Source organism: Belonocnema kinseyi, chromosome 2, assembly GCF_010883055.1.
Source record: "Belonocnema kinseyi isolate 2016_QV_RU_SX_M_011 chromosome 2, B_treatae_v1, whole genome shotgun sequence".
NCBI lineage: Eukaryota > Metazoa > Arthropoda > Insecta > Hymenoptera > Cynipidae > Belonocnema > Belonocnema kinseyi.
In genome coordinates this window covers 87,906,625-87,922,917 of record NC_046658.1, presented here as the reverse complement: position 1 = coordinate 87,922,917, position 16,293 = coordinate 87,906,625, and positions in this window count along the sequence as shown.

Here is a 16,293-nt window from a genome sequence, read left to right as displayed (position 1 = left end):
ACGGAGACTCTAAGCAATATTGAAATCTTTTTTGGAAATGCCAACGATTGAGGTGGCCGTCGAAAGAAGAGGACCATGCACTAGTTTCGAATTTCATTCGCGAAAATCATTAATGTATTAAAATGAGACGAATCGGGTATCGATCTGGCACCGATCGAGTTTCCCGATTGAGAGTCCCAACCTGGCCCCGGTCTGGGTGCGATAAGGGCTATATTGTAATTTCTGCATGGGTTCAATTGCAAACTCACTCTGTTTTTTAGCTGTTTTTTAACTTTAATTAAACTCACGTAAAAGACAACAAGTTCATGAAGGATGTTGCGTTATTTTACATGCTTATGAATAAACTTGTATTAATAGAATTAGAAAAAAGCATTGATGACGTCAAAAACATTATGTAAAGCATTTTAGACCCTCTAAAATTATTTTTAACTGTTTATAATCTATTAGAACAAAAAAGACATTGCTTTGTACAGATTTGGATTTTATAGCTTTCAAGCATTTTAGAGTATAGCCAAGTAATTCAAAAGCTATTTTGTTCATTTTTGGCTTTTAATGCTTAAATGGAACGTTCTTTGTATATATCACACTTTGTCGTCCATTTGCGACTCAAGAATTACGGTTGACTATCCGCTTGGTCCGGCTCCTAACCCTTTCGAACATCTTCTGGGGATGGAAGGGCACCAACTTGACTGGTGACAAAAACAATGCTTATTAAACCCCTTCCCTTTTCAAACATCTCGTGGGGGCGAGATAGAATATCTGCGACTGGTCACAGAAGTATAGTTAGCCCAACTCCTATCCCTTTCTTAAGTCTCGTGGGGCGGGAAAAAATATTATTGTTTGAACCCGTAACCTTTTCTAAATTCTCGTGAGGACAGGAACGCAATCCTGTAAATGGTCAGAGAAATAAGTTTGATCAAATTCCTACTTCTTTCTAACGTCTCCTGAGGGCGGAAGGCACCCACTTTACTGGTCTCAAAAATAAAGTTGTTAAATCCCATACATCTTCACAACTTCTACTGTGGCCAGGAAGGCACCAGTTTCACTAGTCACAAAAATTATATTTGCCAAACTCCTACCACAGAAATATGTTTGTTCAAACGCGTACCCCGTTCCAACGTCTCCTGGGGATGGAAAGCAACCAATTTGCCTGGTCACAAAAATGATGTTGGTCAAACTCCTAGTTTCTTCCAAACGTCTCGTGGGGTTGCAAAGGAATCCCTGTGACTGGTAACATGAATAAGGTTGACTTTAACTCCTACTACTTTACAAAGTCTCAAACTTCTATCCCGTTCCCTTTTCATTTTTTATATCATGCGTTATATCGCCCGAAATGTTCATTTCTATTTTTTTTGTATTTTTAATATTATATAACTCTGTGAATTTTATTTTTATTACAAAAATCGGTAAGAATAATTTTTTTGAGCTTCCGAGTACTACGAATAACAGTAACTAGAATTTTCAAATCTTTGAAAAAAATTGGTCTCAAAAATTTGGAGAATACTTGCACTTTTTTCATTTTTATCAAAAATGGCTGGCTAATGAACTTTATCTCCAATTTAAGACCCTGCAAGGGTGAAAGATTCTTCGCACTTTAACTATGCTGAAATTATTTATCTTATGAAATAATTTCAGTCTTTTCTCGGGAGTGCATGAGCTATCCAGCGAGCACAAAGTTTGGCGACGTCTTTACGACATAGTTACGACATCTTTACGACAACTTTACGACAGCCTATGTCCATTTCGCCAAGGTGTCTTCACGATATCTCAAATAAGTTGTATGATCTGACGATGTCTTTACAATACCGCAGCCACCGAAACGACATGAACATAGGATGTCGTAAAGATGTCGCAACGATGTCGTAAAGACGTCGCCAAATTTTGTGCCCAGTGGGTAATTTTCAAGCATGAGGAAGCACCTTAATTTTATCGCTGCTATTGATTGATCTGCAAATAGATATAATTTGTTAATTGAATAGAGAGTTTTAAACAGTTCTCTATTCTCTCCTATATTATATTCGTAACTTTTTAACTCTCTTAACATAATTTCTTTTAAAAATGATTAATACAGCCATTTATCACTACATACACTTTTTTCAGCAATATTGGCTTCAAATGTCTCTGTTAGTTTTAAATTGACTAGAAAACTTAAACGCACGCTACTTGCGCAATTATTACATTGTTTTGTCTTCCACAAGTGTAAAATTAAAATATAAAATAATATTGTTACTACAACATTGTATTTTATATTATCTATTTTTGAAAATAATATAAAAGCAAGTTCAATAGTTGAGATGATTGATAAACATTCTTGTTCAATTTATTTTTTTGATTTTTATAGTCAAATTATTTTTTTTCAAGATAACCGATTTCCGGTGAAAAATGCTAGACAACCCTATTATTGTCAAAAATGGTAAATATTCTTTAAGATCGAATGATTCATGATTAACAATATCAATTTTAGATCAAAAACACGAACGTAATGTAACAAAAAAATGTTTAGAATGTAGTTCTTTTAAATAAAATGTGTTTCGTTGAACCAGGACATAAATGAGAGTTGAGATTTTTAAAAATTTTATGAATTGCCTGCTCAGAGGCTATTGGATCATTATTAATTTAACTGTGGTGATCCAATTTCGAAAAGATCTAATTTTTTCCCATTTCTGTCTTTTAATTAAAATATTTATTTACTTAATTCTTATTCTAAAATTATGAGAATATTAATTTTTAACACTTGTTTTTAATAAAAATTTTGTTTATTTCTTGAATTTGCAATATTTCAAAATTTAATGCTTAACTTCCTGCATTTTTAACAGTTCAATTACAAAAAGTTAAATTTTCTAATTTAAATATTCAACAGTTAAAAATTGAAAAAATTGATTTACTAAAAGTTGAAATTACATTAGTTAAAAACGAATTTGACAAGTTTAAACATTTTTTATTTACTTCTGGTTTCAATATTCTTTAAAATTTAAATGATTTATAATTGAAAATGTCAATTCCTAAAGAAATGCTCTAACAGAATACAAAAATATGCGAACTTATAAATTTTATTATTTTCTTTAAAAATCATTGGAAAGTGGACGAAATGTCGGGGCGGGCACTAGTAATCGTTGTTGACGATATACGCGCTAGGGTCGCATCATCGGAACCCCCTAAAAAATTGTTTCAGCAGTCGAAAAGTAGCCGCGAATTCACAGTTCTGAAGAAGGAAGTTAAAGAATAAGTTCCTTGTAGAATAATTATTTTAAGTTTCTTTTTTTCTAATCAAGGGAATTACTCGTACTGTGAAAAGTTCAATTATTATGTCACAATCCAAGAAAACACATTTTTGTAAGAAAAATTTGAATTTTCGATCAGCCGCACAGAGTGCAGCACACGCCCTCTCGTGTGAGTTTCGCAGGCGCACCCGCCTGTAGGTTAAAAATATCAAAGTCAGGTAATTTTGGGCACACCGACAGAACCTACAGTTTTTAGAAAAATAGGAATTTTTTTATTAAATGCAATTTCTTCTTAATACGAATAATTACCGAAGAAAAATACTAGCAAAACCTAACATTGTTACATTAACATTAATCTAACCTAAAATTGTTGCAAGATTCTAAATATTTTTCAAGTTAGATGATCTTTATTTCGATGGGTTCTACGAAGAATAGACTATCTTTTCGTCCGCGTTAATAATTGGGTTAAGAAATGTTTTCGAAACATTTCCAGCGAATTCAAAACTCCAGAATTTTGTATTATAGTTTATATTGTAGTTTAGGTTCCTATAGCTTCAAATACAAGAAATTGTAAAATATTTTTATTTATTCTAACACTTCTACGTGTTTACTAAATTTCATACAAAATGAAGTTAACCTAATTCTTAACGGTATTGAAAAGATGCCTATTCTTCGTTGAAACCATCGATTTGAAAATACAAATTTGCTTTAAGCCTGGTTTACAATCGTCGCAAAGAGCCTGTTGCGGCACCGCAAGCAAGCGCCGCGCTGGAAGTAACCGAGAGCGAAAAGTTGGTTCAACTTAACTTTTCGCGTCGCAACCGTCTCGCGTGATCTCGCGTCGGATGTCAGAGGACCAATCAGAGCGTTTTATCACATAACCTCGTACAACCACACGTTTGTGGCATCGTCGACACTGAGTTCGAGTGATTTTTCTTTGCATTTGTCTGGATTTTTTTGTTGGTTTGGTGTGTTATGTGAGAAACATTTAAAAGCATTTAAAATTAAAGAAAAAACCTGCAAAAGAGCAAATTGCGGGTCAGAGGGATCCATTGTAGGGGCGAAAAATATTTGACTGTCAAAGCACGACGCCAAAACAGTTCATTTAATAGTAAACTCTGATTGGCTGCCGCAATAGCGCCACTCGCGACCACTGTAGACGGCTATGCCTTGCGTTACGATGCCGCATCGCACTGCTGAGTCCTGCGACGCCACAACGAGCTATTTGCGGAGCTATTTCATAGAATGAATTAATAAAGTTATATAATTTCTCGTTACAGATATATAAATTCAATTTAAGTATTTATTAAGTACTAATATTAGAAATATTAATATAACATTAATATTGAATTTTAAAATACTTGTTTAATACACAAATACTTCATGAATTTCATAAAGTCTTATCAGAATTTCTCTTATTATATATAATTTCACAAAACTTAAGAATTTTATTTTAAAAATTAAAAATATAGCAATAATTTATATTGATTTATGATTTCATATAATATAAACAAGAAATTTTTAAATGATATCATTAGAACATTAATAATCAGTGGAATATGCATTTACTGGATCAAAAGTGAATAAATATATTTTTATTTTATTACTAACATCAAATAAGTATTAAATGAATTTTGTTGCATTTCATTCATTTAACAGCTCAGCTAATTATAAAAACCAATTTTAAATTGAATTTTAATTAATGGATTTCAACCTACAATATATCCCGAATAATAAGAAATTAACTCATAGGACTGACCACCTTTTGTTCCTTACTCCTCAGTTTTCCTGCAATAAAAATTGCTGAAAAATATACATTCCTTTGAATACTCACGCAGTACATTAGGAGAGGATTGCCTTTACTTTTTGAACCAAAAAATATATATTTGAAATAAAACATTGCAATAAATGCAAATAATGGGGCCATGGCTCAAGACATAATGGGTCATATCTCGTGATTTCAAATTGGCCTAACTTGGCAAAGAAAAATGGCAATTGAACTCTGCGACTCTCAAATTAAAGAGAAAGAGCATTACTGCATGATACAACTAAAGAAAAAATCCCAAAAAATTTGGTGTCTTCTGTACATAACCTCAAAAGTAGCCAAAAACCCCATTTTTGGGTACACAACCTCCAATATTTTAAACCTGACGTGATGGGCAAATTCTGACCTCCGATTCGGAATCTACGTAAAAAGTTACTTCGGAAATGGCCCTCCACTTTCCAACAACAAAACCATGTTGGCCTGTGTAATCAATTTATATAATAACAATAATAATAAGAAGAAATTTAAAAGTATTGTGTATTTTTAACAGATATTAGATAATAGAATTAAATAATATGCCAATTCCATTTCAAATCAGAAAAATTTCAAGAAAACTCTTGGTCATGGTGTGAGAATGATTTTTATTTGGTTATATCTTTCTAGAGAGAAAATAAAGAGACGTGTATTTTATGGTTTGATCTTCTGCTCTTTTATGATAGCTTGCATAGTTTACGATAGAAACTCAAACATTTTATTAACAAAAAATTACCTGTCAAAAAAAAAAGTTAGCCCACATTAAACTGATAGAATGCCTTTCTTATATTACGAGACAGTCTTTTCAAATATTGGAGAAAATATATAATGCAGCTGTTTTCTGCAAAATTTTTTTTTCGTGTTTCAAAAATTCGATACAAACAATTCAATGTATGCTTATATAAGGCATTAGGGTGTTCAAAATATTCGACTTTCGATTTTTGTTGATTGATCCCCCAATTTGTTTGTTTAATGAAAAAAATTCGTTTATTTTTTTGATCTTTAACTTGTACCCCCTGACTCTTGAAATTCACATGGTGCTTCAATTGGGAAAAGCTTGGTTTTCGAAAAAATTAAGAAAGATATACTTGTTATAAAATTTTGGTAAATTAAAGTATAGACTCCTCTCAAAAAATTTTTAAGAAGTAATTTCTACCCAAAGAATTTTAATTTTGACGCCCCTTCCCTCAATCCTCTTTTATTGTGTCCGGAAAATGCAAAAAAAAATCAAAATAGCGGTTTTCTGCGAAAGTTATGCAGAATGCACTATGTTTTGGAATTTGTTCAACACAAATAATTCTTTATTTATATGTGAAGAACTTATTGATTAAATAATATATGGTATACGTTCTAAGATAAGGAAATACTGAATAATAAGCGACAGAGTGTAAGAGATCCGAAAATTTGGAATTTTTGCCCTTACCTGTAAAAATGCGCAAGTAAATTATTATTAAATGCTTAAATAATTGCTAAATATCTTGAACAAAAAAAACAGTACTCTTATCATTCGTTAATTCTGCTATTAATTTTAGATAAGAATAACTATTTAAGATTTACAGAGAAAAATTTTTTTGCACTAATGAAAGTTTTTTAAAAAACTTTAAATATCCTTAAGAAAAAAATTTTACTCTAAACATCTGTTAATTGCGTCATTAATTCCAAAAAATTACTTTTCACATCTTCCAAGGGAAAAATTTTTTAAACAAATTTAAAGTATTTGAATAACTACCAAATATCTTTAAAAAATTATTAATATCAACATTCGTTAAATGCATAACTAATTTAAGAAAATAATCACTTTTCACTATTTTAAGGAGAAAAGATTGTTTAAGCAAACGAAATTGTTTCAAAAACAACCAAATATGTTGAAAAAGAAGTTGTTGTCTTGACATTCGTCAACTTTATGCCATTCATCCAAAAATATAAGAATTTTTCACGACTTAAAGGAGGAAAAATTGTTGCAGTGGTTTACCAAAAACAAAACTCAGTATATATGAAGTAAGTTTCAAACAAAAAATTTCAAAAGTGGATTTTTTGAGAAAATAAAATTTCAACAAGTGTAAAAAAACACCCGGTATTTTATAAAGTTTTACATCCAACATTTTTCTCAACCAATTAAAAGAGCACGAATTTTCACAGCCAAAAAAAGGACATCCCGAACGCCTAAGCTCGTTCGGAAAATACTGCATTTTGAAAAAATTTCTGAAAATTTTTGAGAATTTGCAGGTAATTTTTGAATAATTATAACCAATTTAAATAAGGGTTTGATCCGATATTAGTTCCAAAAATTCTTCTATAGAATTTAGTACGCAAGTTTTATTTTCCATAAGAAATTCTATAGCAGCATTCAGCAATCGGAAATTTTCTTAAACAAAATTATAAATTTTGAAACTTCGAAATTTTCTATTCTTCCATATGAATGATGTTTTTGAAGATTGAGGAAAAATCTGCCTCAGTCCTGATTATACGATTTAAAATGACAATATATTTAATTGTAGATGTGTAAAGTACAGTCGAAATAGTTAATTTTTTGCCTAGTTATATATTGTATTTTATTAAGTAAATTAATCAAGAAATGGAAACAGTTATTCTTGGATAGATGTGTCGATAATATCAAATGTGATCTCGAATGAAATGTAAACTGTAATTTTATTTAACATAATAGAACACAAGTTTTGATTTTCGTATTTTATTACCCTTCATTGCATTATAATTAATTTATAATAAGTGTTATTTTTTACATTTTGTAACTGTGAGTTCCTTTATATTTTACCCATTCATGAATTTTAGTTAATTATTAAACAGAATCTTTTTCTTTGAACACTCATCTCGACTGTAATGTTGATATAGATTTAAAAGTTTGTAACTACAGAAATAATATTTTCTCGCTTTTTTTTTTTATAAATATTCCAGGCCAAATAAACCTTCCATAAAGTATTTCTTTTAATTTCTCGAACTTTTAACTCAATACATAATTTCGTGTCGATATGAGTTCGTTTTAAGAAAACGTAGGTCATATGCAAACACCGTGTCTCTGATTTTAGTTTTTCAATTGCATTAAAATCGAAGAAATCACTTGTCCAAAAAATACAATAAGAAGAAAGAAACTATAAATTTCTTTATTTTCAAATAAAAATAAAATGTAACGTTATTTTAATGTTTTTCATTACGAATTATTGTAGACAACAGCTATATAATTTTATTATACTGCCTCAACATAGGTAATTTTTAACTTTTACAATGTTTTAACAAATGGGGAATTCAAATGTAGCAAACGATAATTGATTCTCTTATTATTTCCAGTACCCAACAGGTAAATAATTATTATATTGTTTAACGTTTAATTTTTTCATTAAGTATAGTTCTTAAACTAATTAATTATCAGGAGCGAACAAAAAATAAAAAGTGTACAATTCGAAATCGATATACAACGCAAAATAGCAGCTAATTTGAATCCGATAAAGTGTAATTTGGAATCGATGGAATCGATGGATGGCAAAAAAATACAAATTTAAGGCTTAAAAATTTCTTTGCCTCTCGTAACTATCTGCTATTTATTAAAAATAACTAAAAAGAGATTTCACCTCTAAAAATCATTTGTTATTTTGGTTGAAAATTCAGCTACCCAGTTAAAATGAAACTACTTTATCAAAAATTAATTTTCTTGGATAATTCTTCATCACTTTAGTTAATTACCTTTTTTCGTTAAAAATTAACTGACCCCGTTGAAAATTATTGTATTTATTTTTGTTGAAAAGTAATTTCTTTGGATACAAATTTAACCATTAAGTTGAAAGTTGCTTTAAAGGAAAATTCATGTTTTTTTTTAATATTAATCTTTTTTTGTTCAAAAAAATTTTTTTTTCATTGAAAAATAATTTTCGAACTGAAAATTTATCTACTTTACTTATTTATCAAAAATTGGTCTTCACTGATAGAAGTTTATTCTTCTCTGTTGAAAAATTATGATTGGCTTAAAATTGGACTATTTCGTGGGAAATTTATTTTATTTGGTTGGAAATTTAACAGGTTTATTGAATTTTTTTGTAGAAAATTATTTTTAACGGAAAATTTAACTATTCTATTTTTTGTTTAAAATTAACCTTTGGTGGTGAAAATTTATGCATTTTGTCAAAAGTTAATATTTTGTATTTTTTCAAGGTGCAACATTTTAGTAGGAAATATATTTATTTTAATTTAATATTTTTAATGTTTCTGATATCATTATGCTCTTTGTGAATTGTTTACGAAATTATTTGTAATCTTTTTAAAACATTAAAATACTGAATCTGTTAAAATCTCTGAAATATTAAAAAATATTTTGAAATATTTCGAAACATTATGAAAGCTTCGGACATTTTTGTGAAATCTGAAATCTTTAGAATTCTTAGGAATCTTTGAAGTCTTTAAAATCTTTATAAAGATTTCGAAATCTTTGTGAAAACTTTGAAATCTTTTTGAAATCTTGGAAACCTTTCTGAAATGTTTGCAATATTTGTGAAATCTTTAACATTCTTCCGAAATGTGTTCAAATGTGTTTTATTTTTGAAAGATATTTTTAATCTTTTAAAATTTTTGGAAGCTTCTGAAATTTTTGTGAAATCTGACATTTTTGAAATTCTTGCATTCCTTCTAAAATTCTGTATTATCTTTCAAAATCTTTGAAGTCTTTCTGAAGTCCTTGAAATCTTATGGAGAACTTTTAGAATTTTTGTGAAATTTTCTGAATTCTGTTAAGATCTTTGAATTGTTATCAAATGTTTTATAATCTTTCGAAATTTGTTTCAAGTTTCCGAAATTCGTATTAAATCAGAAATCTTGCCAATCTTTAAAAATCTTTTTAAATCTTTAGAATATCTTCAGCAATCTTTAAAATCGTTGACATCTATGTAAAGATTTTGAAATCTTCTTTAAAACTAACAAATATTTGTCATATCTTGGAAATCCGTTTAAGTCTTTTCATTCTTTTGAAATCTCTAGAAATTTTTTTAATTTTTCGAAAGCTTCTGAAATTTTTGTAAAGTCATTCCTGCAAATCTTTATGAAATCTTTTAAAATCTTTGGATTCTTTTGGAGTCTTTGAAATATTTGAAATATTCATGACATTTTATCCAAATCTTTGTGAAATCTTAAAAATATTTGATATCATGCAATCTGGTAAACACTGAAATGTCGCGTGGTAAGCCCCTCCTAATAATCCTGGTAAAACCCTTGGTAAATATTGCAAAATACTCCAAGATTCTAATTCTTATGGGCTTCCGAGAGTTTTTAACACATATTCATAATAAATATTTACCTTGTTTTTGCCACTGCAACCCCCCCCCCCTGACATTTATCTTCTTGCCCCCCTCCCCCACATGCACAAACCAATTTTCTGGTTACGGCCTTGACAGTTTTTTGAACGGAACATCATATCAGAAATAGTTAAGGCGCTTCCTCAGGCTTGAAAATTAGCCCATGTATAACTCTGACAAGTTTTTCTCCTACAATTCTGAATTGTATGATTTCATATTTCAATCACAGACTATAACTGCCTAAATGCAGAACCTCTCAGAGCACTTTTTTGAAAAATGGCTTGGTTCTTGTTTTATTGCAATTAATTGAAAATTGATGCATTTTTGCGCCAGGGAAATAGCAAACCGCCACCATGAGTGTACTCATGGCGAACATAGTTCGTGGGCCCTCTGTCTGGCTATGCAACAGCGAGTGGTCTAGGCCAGCGATTCCCAAACTTCTTTTGCAGTTTTCAGGGAGGGGCAGGGCCGCCACCCTACCATTTTTTTACCTCTACTAGAACCCAAGGGGGATACTTAACTGTCCGTCATGCGGGAGGTTGCATGCTTCACGCGAGAGAATTAGAGCCGGTTGAGAAAAATCAATATGTGTTAAAATGTTAATAAATTAAATTTTAATTAGTTGAATCAATTTCCTAATCTGATTTTAAGCAAATGAAAAGAAAGTTGATGAAAATCGGTTAATATCTTCAATGCGAGTTGACAGTTCTTGTAATTTTGCATGTACTTAAAGATGTGCTTAATTACTCGAAATGTAAACCGATTTTCATCAACTTTTTTTTCATTTTCTTAAAATTACATCAGGAAAATGATTCATATAATTAGAATTGAATTGAGACAGGTCTTTAGGATTTTAGTTATTGAAAGAGCCTTAAATCTCATGACAATGAAAGGGTCCTCATAGCGGGGGGGGGGGCTGTCGAGGAGCTGGGTCCGGGCTAGCACCTCGGCAGCCCCCCGCCCCGCGCTATGAGGACCCTTTCATTGTCATGAGATTTCAGGCCGTTTCAATAACTAAAATCCTAAAGACATGGCTCAATTGAATTTTAATTATCTGAATCATTTGCCTGACGTAATTTTAATAAAATGAAAAAAAAATTGATGAAAATCGGTTAACATTTCGAGTAATTAAGCACATCTTTACCATCTGCGAGAAAATTCGAGTCCTCTTGCTTTGACGTTGAATAAGTATGTGAAGAAAAAATCGTACGTTAATGATAAATGCCTCATTTTAAAGGTGCAAATGTTTTACGTTAATGAGCCGAAAAGTAATATTCCAGAAAATTTATTTGTAGCTTACAGATCTGAAAATCTGATGAAAAATAAGGAAATTTGATAGCTTTTAAAAACAGTGAAATTTGAAGCCTATTTTTTTATAGAGAAAATAATAGGTATAATCTGAAAAAATTCATGGCGGTACACTACACATTTCTGAACAGATTGCCGTCGAAAAATTTACAAAATATAATTAATTGTTCGTTTTTTGTGAATAAATATGCGAGCGCACTATCTTCAGTTCTAATGAAGATAATGAAGTGATTTAATTTGTAGCTAGTTAGTTGAACTATCTGTAACAATTTACAATTTGAATGAAGTATGTGCTTCTTGTTGTTTTCGTGCAAATTGTGATATTTGAAGTCAATTTTTTATATAGGAAAGCAAATGCGAGAGCCTAGCGTGGTGCCGTTTTGTCAGGGGATCGGCCTCGATTTTCCTCAATACAGGGAAAGGATTTGAAAGCCAGAGTGAGGCTCAGAGGCACAAGTTGGGTAGGTCGGGTTGAGGAGAACCGAGGACGATCCCCTGAAAAAACGGCACCACGCTGGGCTCTCGCACTTGCTTTCCTATATAAAAAACTGACTTCAAATATCGCAATTTGTGCGAAGACAACAAGAAGCACATACTTCCTTCAAATTGTAATTTATTACAAATAGTTCAACTAATTACCTCCAATTTAAATCACTTCATTATCTTCATTAGAACTGAAGATAGTGCGGTCGCATATTTATTTACAAACAACGAACAATTATTTATATTTTGCAAATTTTTCGACGGCAATCTGTTCAGAAATATTTAATGTACCACGATGAATTTTGTTCAGATTTTTCCTATCATTTTTTCAATAAAAATCTATGCTTCAAAGTTCACTGTTTTTAAAAGCTATCAAATTTCCTCACTTTTCATCGTATTTTCAGACCTGTAAGCTACAAATAATTTTTTTGAATATTACTTTTCGGCTCATTAACGTACAAAGTTTGCACCATTAAAACGATATCTCTTTGATTAACCTACCATTTTTTCTTCACATACATATTCAACGTCAAAGCCAGAGGACTCGAATTTTCTCGCCGATAGTAAGTACATGCAAAATTACAAGAACTGTCAACTCGCATTGAAGATATTAACCGATTTTCATCAACTTTCTTTTCATTTGCTTAAAATCAGATTAGGAAATTGATTCAACTAATTAAAATTTAATTTATTAACATTTTAACACATATTGATTTTTCTCAACCGGCTCTAATTCTCTCGCGTGAAGCATGAAACCTCCCGCATGACTGACAGTCAAGTATCCCCCTTGGGTTCTAGTAGAGGGGAAAAAATGGTAGGGTGGCGGCCCTGCCCCTCCCTAAAAACTGCAAAGAAAGTTTGGGAATCGCTGATCTAGATTGTCATTTTTTCGACGATACTTAAAACATCGTAAACCTAGGATCGAACCGAGAATTTAGATTGAGCGCCTGTCATGCCTCACTCAACTTTCCTATTGTTAGAGATTACAGTCGGTTGAAAGAAATTAGAAATTAGCAAATATTAAGGAATTTCATTTTAATGCTGTGCATTCGGTTCATTACATAGCGATAAGACGATTAAAAAAAGAAAGAAGAAAATCGGACAATCCGTTCAATTTCTGGATACACCTTTTTTCTCTCTTCTCCGATTGTACGACAAAAAATACCGAAAGAAAAACATGCTGCGCCCAAAATTGGAAACTATTGAATGGGAAAAGTATGAAATTTACATTTATTTTCTTATTCATTTCATTTATTTACTAATTCATTTCATTGCTTTTCATTCGAAAAATTAAAATATTATTGACAGAAAGCAAAGAAGCCGTCTTTTTCAAGTTGGGGACCTAGCCATAGAATTATAAAATCAAATTTATTAAATGATGAGAGAATGGAACAAGTTAATAAGTTCGTATACCTTGGTAGCTTATTTACTAGGGACGAGAAGATAGATGAGGAATTAGATAGACGAATAAATGAAGGTAAGAAGGTTATTGGTAGAGCAGGTCCCCTTATCAGAAGTAAAAATATATCAAATAAAGCTAAAATGGCAATACATAATTCTATATTTGTACCGACTGTACTATGCGGTAGCGAGACATGGACTTATCAAGAAAAAGTTAAGACTAAAATTAACGCAATTGACATGAGATTCATGCGCATAATATGCGGGAAAACCCTCATGGACAAAGTAAATAACGAGATAATTCTAAAAGAATGTGGTGCAGAAGAGACGCTATTAGACACATGGGGAAGACATCGTTTAAGATGGTTCGGACACGTTGAGAGAATGCCAAACGAACAAATAACGAAACAAGTGTATCAAGGTAAAGTAAATGGCAGCGTGCCCAGAGGTAGACCACGGAAAGAATGGTTAGAATGTATGAATGAGACCCTAGTTAGAAGAGACATAAGAAGTCACAGAAACACGAGAGCCTGCATGAAAAAATGCATGGACATAAAGGAAGCTAGAGAAGTAGGCCAGGACAGGTAAGTATGGCGGAAAATAGTTAATAAAAAGAGTGTCAGTAAAGTGAATGACGCCTAAAACAAAGACCTTGGCTGCAAATGGACCCAAGTGGGAAACCTTACATAACGACTTTGTGAGGTTCTTCGCTTGGGGTGATTGCTAGAGAGATTGATCAGCAACCTAGGTCGGGGCAGTGTTGCGGAACGAACGTGTTATTTACTTAAAGAGCACGAGAATTCTGGATCAATCTGAAAAATCTCTATCCCTTCCACACACTACTCCTTTCCCCTACCGAGCGAGTCACGCCTACCCCGAAAGGGAAATGGCTTAATAGTGTAATAATAAAATGGCACAATGTGTACTGTTTATACTATGTTAAAATTTAATAAAAATGTTAAATATATTTTCAAGCGATTTACAAGATGGAGTGTTTGCGAAATAAATCCATACTAATAAATGTTATTTTCAACACCCCCCCCCCCACAGCGCCCCAAATATGAGCAAAAAAAATACATTTTTTCGTTCATTATTGTAAATTTTTAGCGAATATCCGTCGTCTTTTTCATACAAATAATTACTAGTGGACAATTTGAATATTTCGCATTACTTTTTAAACAATTTTCAATTTTTTCAGAAATTTAAATTATTTAAACAATCATTTAATCCCAAAAAATGTAGAAAAGAATCGTATTTTATGATTGAAGTGTAATTGTTTGTCATTGCTTGGAGTAGAAAATTGTTCTAAAAACATTATGTAATTATTTAAACAATTATTTATTGTTTATTTTCAAAAATTTTTTAAAGTGAGGCAGAGATGTCCTCTTCTTCTACATTGTTATTCTGAGCAACTTTTTGTAGATTTTGTCGTTTTCTGTTTGTTGTTGACGTTAATTTCTTGACATAAACCATCCATACTTTATTTGACATAAATTTGAAAAAATCAATAATTAATTGCAAAAACAATAACATTAAGATTTTAGCAGAATTTACTAGTACTCGATAACATTGAATATTATGTTTGACTCAGAAAATACTATTTAAAAAGTATTTTTCAAAAAGTAATTATTTCAACAAGTTATATTTGCATAAACAATTAAAAGGTAGGTCATCTATTCCTTGTATACACTATACCGTCATGTAATACACTATTTAGTTATTGTAAACAAACTGATTGAGCAAATTAGGATTGTTTGAACGAATAGAAATTTATAAAACATTAAAGTAAATGTACCAAAATTATGTAATTATTCAACAAAACGTAGCATAGGATACCAATTTAGAAAAAGTGGACATCTCTAGCTCAATGTTCAAAAATTTGCAAAAAAAGAATAAATAATTGCTTAAATGATGATATAATGTTTTTAGACAAATGTGCTACTCCAAAGAATGACAAACCATTACATTTCAATCAGAAAATACGATTGTTTGTTCCATTTTTTAGGATTAAATTATTGTTTAAATAATTTAAATTTCTGTAAACAATTGAAAATTGTTTAAAAAGTAATGGGAAATATTCAAATTGTCCACTCGTAATTATTTGTATGAAAAAGGCGGCGGATATTTGCTTAAATTTAACAATAATGAACGTAAAAATGTAGTTTTTTTTCTCATATTTGGGGCGCTGTGGAAGGGGGTGGGGGGTGTTGAAAATAAAATTTATTAGTATGGATTTATTTCGTAAACTCTCCTTCTTGTAAATCGATTGGAAATATATTATTTTTATTAAATTTTAACATAGTATAAACGGTACACATTGTGCCAATTAATTTTATAATTCTATGGCTAGGTTCCCAACTCGAAAAAGAAGGCTCCTCCTCTTTTTGGTAATAATATTTTAATTTTTCGAATGAAAAGCAATTAAATGATATAGTAAATAAATGAAATGAATAAGAAAATGGAAATAAAATAAATGTAGATTTCATACTTTTCCCATTCAACAGTTCCCAATTTTGGGCGCAGCATGTTTTTCTTTCAGTATTTTTTGTCGTACAATCGGAGAAGAGAGAAAAAAAGTGTATCCAGAAATTGAACGGATTATCCGATTTTCTTCTTTCTTTTTTTAATCGTCTTATCGCTATGTAATGAACCGAATGCACAGCATTAAAATGAAATTCCTTAATATTTGCTAATTTCTAATTACTTTCAATCGCCTGCAATGTCTAACAATACGAAAGTTGAGTGAGGCATGATAGGCACTCAATCTAAATTCTGGACTCGACCCTAG